The following is a 10,547-nucleotide window of genomic DNA, read 5'->3' on the forward strand; positions in this document are numbered from 1 at the left end:
TTAACAACATCACATCACAATACATTTAGACGCAATAGCTGGCCTTGTGCGCTGGCTTGGTGAAGTTACAGAGTACCTCTTGCGAGTAAGGATGCATATGAGACTTTAACCGTTCTTAATAATATTTCCACTTTAGTAATAGATTTTACTTTGTTGAAATGATAACGCATCAAGGTTGCAACAAATGCCATTTTGAACGCAAAGTCAAGACTCAGTCCGTAGCAAGGACATATGTGAAAGTTTGACTAATAACTGACAGAAATAGATGGGGTTTTGAGAAAGAACATATGTGACAGTGAATTATGGCAAATTTACAGGTGAATCATTTCAGGTTTAAAAACAAAATTCAAGAGACCAACCGAAGCTGAACATTTCAATCCAAAACAGAAACAAAAAATAACAAAGGCCTAGTTTCTAAACACGAGCAAACAAAAATTGAAAATGCGTTGTGATAATTTTACAAGCTCATGCACTTAACACAAAACTCAGCTTACTCTTGCACTAAGCCATAAAATCTCCAACTATTTACAGGTCCGACAGGCATCAAGTAATACGTCAAGTTCACTTCTTAGTCCACCATGAAGAAATATTCGTTAGATTGCTCAATGGCTCAAAATATCACCGACAAAACCTCTTTCACAACTCGCATAAACTATGTGTTGTCTGACTTTATCATTAGCCTGTGTCCACGAATCACTATCAAATACTGCGATATGGCTGAAATATTGCCGGTGTGACGTTAAATGTTAACTCACACCACTCCACTATCAAATACCGATGATAGGAGGTGTTTACGTGAAGGTGACCCCAACATTATAAACCACTACAAAAGGTACTCGTTCTCCTGAGCATCGCTTTTGTCACTGATGATGCCTGTATAAGGGCAAAGTTTGTGGACATCTTTAAAGCAGGTACTATCCACAACCACACTGTAGACTACAAGCTATATAACTATAAATCGACCTTGCACCTCTTGAAAGTGGTAGTGAATGAGATTGCCTTCGATGTTACTGTTCACCGGACATCCGTTCCTCAGCTGGTGTGATATATTTCACATAAGTTGTCTGATCAACGACACAGTTATCCCTCTCTAGGTGTGTGTGTACGACTGGTTGTCTTCTGAAGTACCATCTGAAGATACGTCACTGTGTGTTCCACTGACGTCAGCTTCCTTAAGCAGTTCTGCCAACGGAGGAGTGACATCATTCGATTCAGGCTCAGTGGAGTCACATTCTTGGTCCACATCTTCATCTCGAATTTCGTAATATCTGTTTGACGGAGGCTGATACCCTACTATGTAGGTGTTCTGCTTCATCGTTCCTGTAGATTAATTGAACAAGTTGTTGTAATTAGTTTCAAAATACCTAACAATATGGAAACATGATGTGTAAATAGTTATATGGAACACTGGGTGTTCATCATTCTGTACTGTCATACGTGATAATCCGATTTGGAATTCTTCAACTGCTTTGGAGCTCATGCTTGTCGTAAGAGGTAGAGATAACGAAGAGAGATTGATTGGCTTGCAGACGTGGTTGATGTATGGCATCGCATTCCAACTGCTTAGCTCAGTGCTCATGACATCAACCACTAGATTATCTTCTCCAATCTGATTAAATGCAAACTGCCCTTATATAGCTGATATATTGCTGAGTGTTACGTAATAAACATAATACCGTGTGCTTTATGCATCGGAGTTAGTTATGTGTCCATTCTATGATATTACGAGAGACAGCAAACGCATGTCTGCAAATAGATTCATGCCATCTTAGATCAGTTGACAAAGTGTTCTCTCTCAAGCAAATTTTGTCCAACTACATATTGCCATATAAAAAGCAAACGTCATAACCTGAAAAGTAGAAATATCAATAATGTTATGAGCCGGAAAAGACACCTGCTCCACTCACCTTCTCCTTGACCAGTATCTTACAAAACAAACAGCACAAAGGATGCCAGTAAGAAACATCACTGCTGACAGTCCCATTGTCATGTACTTGATGTCAAGCTTCGGCTGACCACCTACAGAATAACAAAAATCAACCAGTCAGGTCAACTGTGACTCCGTCATATCCAGGGAATAGTGAGTGAGTGAGTTTAATTTTACGCCGCACTCCAGCAATATTCCAGCTACATGGCGGCGGTCTGTAAATAATCGAGTTTCGACAAGTCAACCCAGTGATCAACAGCATGAGCATCGATCTGCGCAATTGGGGAACCGATGACATGTGTTAACTAAGTCAGCGAGCCTGACCACCTTGATCCCGTTAGTCGCCTCTTACGACAAGCATGGGTTACTGAAGATCAATTCTAACCCGGACCTTCACGGGTGTCCAGCAAATAACAGAAGTTACCACATAACAACAGTCAAAGTACAGAGTACATATTTAACACCACACAACAACCTATGAATTGCAATATAACACACGTACGAAAGCCGCGTTGTATTTTCTGAAACACTCTTGTTTGAAGTATGCATGCTGATGGACGAATAACTTCTTTGATTTCATTATATTATGTATAAAACATTTTAGCAAAGAAACATGATGTAGATTTAAATGATTATCTGATTATATTAAACAGTATTATTACGTGCTCACCCGGAAGACATACAAGGTGAGCATCTGTGGAGACAACAATGTGGGCAGGTTGATTAACATCTGCATTCAGTATTATTTCATATTCTCATGCAGCCGTTTTTTGTTTTCATAAGTAAGAATTGTTTTCAGTAATTATGTGCTTAAATGTCTTACCTGAACATGTTCTGAGTTTAAGGCAGACCTCCGAAGGACAGTCTTTAGTACAGTTAGATGTGCATGTCTGGTCGGTATCATTACATCCTCTGACGCAAGTTCCATGCGTCCGACCACATAATCCCGTCAAGACAGACATCACACGAGATGTTACAAAATGCACCATAATATCCATTGATGCAACCTTTCACACAAGATCCGTTGTTCGGGTGACAAACTTCATGGATGCAGTTCTCAAAGCAGGAGCAGTCAGTCCCAGCATACCCTGGTGCACAACCAGCTGTACACGACCCTGAGTCAGTGCAGGACATACCTGCACACTTCCGGCTACATCGAGAGGAGCAGTTTGTACCATAACATCCGTCATTACAATCATGGACACAGTCTCCAGTGTTCTTATCAAACTTGGGGATGCAGTTAATGGATGCATTTTGGCCTCTCACTCCAAGTAAGAAACTGCGGGCCCAGGACGACAGTTTCCACTGCACACATTATCGCACCAATGACCGTAGAAGCCAGGTTTACAACCTTCCTCACATCCAGACACACAAGCTCCTACACAGTTCTCACATGACATCTCACAGTTGAGACCTTGGTATGGATCATGACAATCGTCACACAAGGCCATAGTAGGAGTCGACACATCCAGAAACACAGGATGTCGAACTGAGCCTACAGTATCCTTCATTACATCCACCTTCACACACCGTGCACTGTGACCAAGTGTTGTGACATGGTATTTTGCAGCGTGTACCTCTGAAGCCTGGAACACATCCCTCAGTGCAATACTCGATGCCCGTCTCTGAGAGTTCACACCTGATTTTTACATCCGCTGTTGCACACTGACGTGCACTTCCTACCATAGTATCCAACCTCGCATGGTGCCGAGCAGTCTCCATTACTGTCACAGTCGGTGCACTGCTGGTCATTGCCGCATGGGTTTGCTGGAAAAAAGAATAATACAATCAGTATTTAGATCGGTACGAGGCAAAAGATGGAGCGTAACATTGACACGATCAAGGTAGGACTGACCAGTTATGTTTGTCACATAACGTTTGAGTGAGATATGTAATTCTATGCTTCGTCATATCTACGCTTGATATGTTTTATGAAATCTTAACGAGCAAAATGAGTTGGTTAAACCGACTTGACAGCGCCACTGCACACGCTTGATCATTTGATGAAACAATGAAGACGTTGTGAACTTACCTCGTATAACCATTACAGTGAGTTCTGCACACACAGAGTCACCAAAGACGCCATGAAGTGTCTGAATACAGAAAACAATGTCAGCCGATATTCCATGTATGATCATATTTTAGAACTGATTCCTTATGCATTAAACCTACTCACTGGTGACGAGTGAGGAACATCTCCAGTGTGTGTGTATCCAGCTGACTGATGCAGCCTATTATTGTGACCACCAGTTGCGGGATCAGAGTTATACCGCCGGTTAACTGTAATCTTCCGTCTAAGGGGGAAGTATAAATTAACCATCCCATGAGGCATAATACGTGCGAGCTAATGAAAAACGCTTTATTTTATTAGTTTTGCTTGTACACTAAAACATCAATATTATTCGACTTTGTTGTAGCAGGTTCAAAATGGACATCCATACTGAGAGAGGTACTTCATTCGACCTGCATCATGTCGGGTTTTCCACCCTCACGAAGCTGTCAGTTGCTGGTCATTTATAGCCGTTTTTCATATTGTACTATTATTTCTAGAGATGTATATTTTATGATAGCGTATTGGTTTTTAAAGTTTTAAGAGCTGTGATAATCTAGTAGTTTTACCTTCCTTCGATTACAGGTTTTTACGCTCTAAATTATATTGATTTTACTTATTGATATAGATTAAATTGTTCTCGTCACGATAAAGCTGCAATGTTGCCGATGTGACGCTAAATATTAACTCACTCCGCTCACACTCACGAATCTGACACGCCCCATATAATACAGTAATGCTGCTCAAAAATGGTTATGGAACAAACTTTGACTTACAAATACAAACTTACTTATCGCAAATTAAACGTGAGAAGTACATAAATTGCGGATAACATTAAGACAGCTGTGAGTTCACTATGGTCAAGCTGCTTGGCTGTAATGATGTTTCTTCATCACAGGGGATAATTATTTTATAGCTTCATCTATGAAGGTTATTTCAATTACAGTTAGTTTTCGTTTTACTGTCCACATTCAAAACAAAAAGAATCAATTACAAATTTGATTGATATGTCTTGTAAATTAACATGTGTTATTATAAAATATATATACTGATGGGCAAAGAAACTTTCTCTTGCAATTTTTCAAAATATTAACATAAGAAAATATAATCAAATGCAAATTGCCCTATAGTTATTGCCAGCAACAAGGGTTCGATTCTGACCAACATCAGCGCTCAACTTGACAACTTTGCATCGAAAACAGCAAAATGCAAGTACGGGTAAAATTAACGTGCATGCACGGCATGAAACCACTTCACAGCACAAGAGCAAATCGTACTTCAGCAGAAAACCACTTCACAATGCCGAGGTTGACTGAAATGCCTGAAAGAGGATTACAGTATTGTAAAGTAATGTCCTGCTGAGAGTACATGTAACACCACATTATCCAACGTGAATTTAACGCTACCAGGTTTTAAATCGTAGACTATGTGTGATTTTAATTCGCGGCTAACTTTGTCCATGACTGCCTAAAGCTGAGGGGTGGCCTTGCAAGTATAATCTGGTGAAACCATAGACGAAAATTTGAACCCTGATTTGTCTGCAATATTTTTTCCATTTTTTCCAATGTTGCTATCGCCAACGCACGTGCGTTTTCATTCAGAATGGGGAGATGACATCCCATTCCCATCTCTCTTAGACCACGTTGAACTGTGTCGATCATCACTTGGTTGGAATACTTTACATGACAGTTTCGAGGTTAATCATCCTGAAAAACAAGCTCTTTTTGAATGTTTTTCGTGTCCTCTTACGAGGTGTGTGTATTTATGAATAGTGTAATAATTTTCAAGAGTGGGGCGGCGGCGTGGTAACCAAGTGGGTATAACGTTCGCTGGTCACGCCGAAGACTCGATTCGCGCTATAATGTGAAAAGACCATTTCATGTGTCTCCCGTCGTGATATTGCTGGGATAGTTCTAAAAGCGGTGTAAAACCATACCCACTATCTTCAGGTGGTGGGAAAGAGTTGTTGTAACACTAGCTAGTGTGGTATTTCCACTGTATTTCCGTAGCATGTAAAGCAGAGGGATTAGTGATATATTATATACACTAAACGCCAAAATAATTACTTAAAACTATCCAAAATATGTTAGAAGGCATTAGTCTACAAGAAAGCTTAACAACACAGCTTTATGCAAATCACGAAAAACAATTCTCAAATGCATTCATATTTAGGTGAAATGCATCTTTTCAGGTGAGTTAAAGTGTCCTGTTTTCGTCCATGCCGAAATAAACCAATAACAGTGATTTAGATGTCAAAAGAAAGGTTGAACTAAAAGTTGTCTTTGAGACATATATAAACCATTAAAATCACCCACTTATCAACTATTAAAACAAGAAACGAGTGTTGTAGAGTGTGTAAATTGTAAAATAATCATTCCTATGATTATAGCCTTTTAAAAATTTCTGCTGATATGCATTAGTGAAAACAATCAACGTGTCTTTGATGTTGTGAAACAAAGTTTAGGAACACGTAAAATTATCTTTGTTAAGCCTTTGTAAAACAGTTTTGCATGCAAAGTAACATGTTTCCATTTTCTGTTTACACACAGCAATATCAATCAAAACGCTGCAATATTCAAGCCGTAATTGCATCCATGTCACGTGTAGAATGATTCTATAGGGTACGAAGAGAGCCTAGAATACATGATATGATACACGAGTAAGAGAAATATGCCACGATTAACAGCTGATGAGAGAGAAATAGCCATTGGGATAGTGCAGATGGGGTCAACATACAATGCTGTTGCCCTCGGATGCCACCGTACCACGGTTATAAGACTTATTTAGGGCTTCAGACAGACTGTAGACAGACCATGAAGTGGACGTCCACGCATCACAATGGTACCTGAAGATAGGTACCTCCGTCTCTAAGAAGGGGAGTAACGTTTCTTTTGGCGTTTAGTGTACACCTAAAGTAGTTAGAGAGTGGGGTTTGCCGCAGATGCGGCTTAGAGGCTTGTTTAAGCCCCCCAGTCCCCTTAAAAATAGCGAGGATCATTCGATGTGCCAGTGGCCCGAACCCCAATCTTATTATTACTCTTTCTCTCACAGTCAGGGTGACCTACTCAGCTATCTATAGCTTGAATGTCACCTAGTCGGTTTGCTGGAGCGTATAACAATGGCGCTATGCATAGCTGTGCGCTGCCCTGAATAGACAGTCAGTATTTAAACTATTTAAACAGGCTTATAAAAACTTTAGTGAATATCGTACCGACAAGACTCGCTCTAAAATAGGGGCGGTGGGGTAGCCTAGTGGTTAAAGCGTTTGCTCATCACGCCGAAGACCCGGGTTCGATTCCCCACATGGGTACAAATGTGAAAACCCATTTCTGGAGTACCCCCCGTGATATTGCTGGAATATTGCTAAAAGCGGCATAAAACCAAGCTCGCTCACTCACTCACTCACTCGCCCTAAAAGAGCCACCCCATGCCTACACCCAAAGTTCCGAGCACTGGACTTTCAGCCGGCTCGCCAGTGGTTCGAGCGTTGGACTTGTAATCCAGCGTTTGTAGTTCGAGTCGGGGAAGCGGTGCAAACACTTTTGTGTGTTTGAGTCGAGTCAGGTCACGTGGGCACGCGAGGTTGGGGGTCATTCCTTCTCCGAGGAGGACTGACCTCGGAAATATGGGTCATTCCTTCTCGGAGGAGGAGTGGCCTGTCACGTGACTATGTTATGTTGATTGTGGTTTCTAAGCCAAACCAAGATGGCGACCGAGCTTAGCAACTGGGTATGGATTGGGTTTATCCTGACCAACAACCCATTTAAAACTTTTTTTCTTTTTTTTAAAACCTTTAATCTACGAAGCAGTTTAACGTGAATCTTTTACGAGGTCTTTGTTCTTGGTCAGGAAGGCTTGAATGATCTGTTGTAGGCCTTGTTCTATCAGCTGAAGTCGGCGGTTTTCCGAGTCTTGGTTCGAATCCCGGGGTCGTCGAAGCCGCGTGTGTCCCCGGGATCGCTGTGGTAGGGCATTTTCTAATTCGCATGACTGTTTCTGGACCTGAAGCTTGAGTCATGGTTGTTTGATGTGCAACGTGGCGCTGAGATAGCCGATATGCATGTGTTTATGTCTTATATCTAAAACGGATAGTTTGAGTTCCGTGATGTTGCCCCGCGTTAACTTTTTGTACTGCAAGGTCGAAAACGATTCCGTTCTACCGTCGTTGCAGCTTTCCCTTTAGACTGACATGGCTCTCAGCAGCGTGGAAGGAAGTTTGCCTTGAATATTAGCAGTCGTGCTTACCCGGTCGAGATGAACGAACAGTCGTGAGGCTTACCCGTGAGCGGGTGGGGGTGAGATGTTGTTCGGCGAACCCGAGCGTTCTCGCCAAGGGCCTTGTGTCATCGACTCGTTGAGTTTTAGGCTGGCTGGCTCATACGCTGTAATAATCGTCGGACAACTCATGGCGTTTGCCATCGATGAATAGGTTGTTGTTCCCTTGATGTTGGCTGATGTTCGTCCATTGCGGGCAGTAGGTGAGATCACAGAGCGCGACTCGAGGTCCCCGAGGTGTTATTGACCGCATGCTGCAGTAAAACGGGCTTGCTGTTCGTGATTCCGGGAGTGTGATGAACATCTTACACATATATGAGACACTACCATATACTTTCAATATGGCTACACCCAAGTACAAGCCGGGAGTGATTTATCCTAAAAGCGATACGAAGTCTCACCACTACCATCTTACACATATGAAGATCGTGGTGGATGCGAAGGAGTGTTTCCACTTTCGAGCTCGATTAATCAATGTCTTTGAAAAGTACAGGCTGACGGTCATGAACGTCAAGGCAGTCCACGCATGGTTTAACAACCCAATGCAATTCTGGCAGAATCAATTCAATTTCGCCGTATGGTGTGCGACGACGGGATGTGGTGTGTCGTTGAACGACACTCGTCTCGATGAACTGAGCCAAAGACGACGAACCGAATGTGTACTACTTGCAAAACGGACCGGGTAGGGATTCGTGCGAGAGGAATTGATGATCGTCCCTCATGACACGGTATTGCCCCTTATTAAAGATTCGTCTTATGTTTCTCATACATGTGGAGATTGATCGAGAAACGGTTGATCAGACGCGTCGGGGTGGACGTCCATGGCCTCGATATTTACACCGCCTGCGTCGAGTCATAAGTCGAGGGAAATTCACAAGCCTGTACGATAGTTTAGGTCTCGTGTGCACCGAACGGTTGCAACGCCTCATGGATACGTTAGCGGATTATAGCTTAGAGACCCGAGAATGTGATGTCCCGTATTCCTTAATCCACTTCGAGGAATTCATGTCAGACCCACACCATAAAGTCGTTGCCGAATATTACGGCTACATTTAAATCCAAACCCTGTTTGTTTTGCTGATGTAACCCGATTTAAAAATAATTTATTGTGGCTTCTAAAAATTGTTTTCAGCTATAAACTGGTTTTCGCTACAACCAGCCAGCAACCCTAATACGGGTGTGTGCCTTGCTTTGTATTCAATACTCTGACGTCAGCGTTGCTATGCTCGGCCGCCATCTTTCGCTTAGCAACGACGGACTTGTAGGGTGCCATTAGTATGCTCCGTCGCCATCTTGTTTAACCTAGCGACCATGGATCTACTAGGTAGGTTTGGCGGCCATAGAGGGCCACCGTTACTATGCTCCGTCGCCATCTTGTTTAGCTTAGCAACGACAGTCCTTGTTTCACTTGCAAAAGTTTCTGCCGATACCCCGACACGAACGTCACTGGATTTCAAGTCCTACGCTCTTCCATCAAACCACCGGGACTCCGGATCAGTTACATTTCGGAACTTTGGGTCTAGGCTGAAGGCACATCGAAGGATGGCTCGCGCTACACCCGCGTTTTTTTAAGGGGACTGGGGGCTTAGATCCCATAAATAAGCCTCCATGCCGCATCTGCGGCAAAACCCCACTCTCTAACTACTCCTTAACATAAGTTAGTCTGTATGATTATTTTGACTATTCGGGTACACCATACATTAAATATCGATATGAACGATTAATGGCGAGCATCACTTGCAATACGTGTACCCGCCATAAAGCAAATAGATCCATGAAGAACCGGTTAAGAATTGATCTTCATATGTCATCATATCCCAATTGCATAGATTGAAGTTCCTAGTGTTGATCACTGGACTGTCTGGCCCAGACTCAATCATTTACAAACCACCGCCATACATATGGAGTATTGCTGAGTGCGGCGTTAAACAACAATCAAACAAAGAAGCAAAGCTAACCTTTCTTCTGATATTATCAAATCTTGGTATATTTTGGATTCTTTTTCCTCTTAATTACATATATAAAAATATTAAGCTTCATACAAATTATCTATCTGAATATTCCAATTTCATGTCTATGATATAATACTCACACGCACACACACACGCCACACCACAATCGAATCATTCATAAACGTGTATTGCGTAGTCATAACACCTGGTCAAGATCTGTATCAATTATTTCACATCTATGGTAAGACATATGTAACGTCACGCGTAAAATTCACAAGAAGATGAAGTCAGTGAATGACACACTCGATCATAAACAGGTCTGACATAAGTTAATTATGACAGA

At 42.0% G+C, this 10,547-nt stretch overlaps 1 long non-coding RNA gene across 1 annotated transcript; it reads right to left on the reverse strand.

Annotated features, from left to right (window-relative positions):
- Nucleotides 1-851: 851 nt before the first annotated feature.
- Nucleotides 852-2,859, reverse strand: LOC124273745. Its single transcript, XR_006897728.1, has 3 exons — nt 2,751-2,859; nt 1,908-2,019; nt 852-1,320 (listed from the first exon to the last, which is right to left on the reverse strand). It is a non-coding gene; the product is annotated as an uncharacterized LOC124273745 (long non-coding RNA).
- Between the last annotated feature and the right edge of the window lie 7,688 nt (nt 2,860-10,547).

Source organism: Haliotis rubra, unplaced genomic scaffold (assembly GCF_003918875.1).
Source record: "Haliotis rubra isolate DU_JTF1 unplaced genomic scaffold, ASM391887v1 Scf1836, whole genome shotgun sequence".
NCBI lineage: Eukaryota > Metazoa > Mollusca > Gastropoda > Lepetellida > Haliotidae > Haliotis > Haliotis rubra.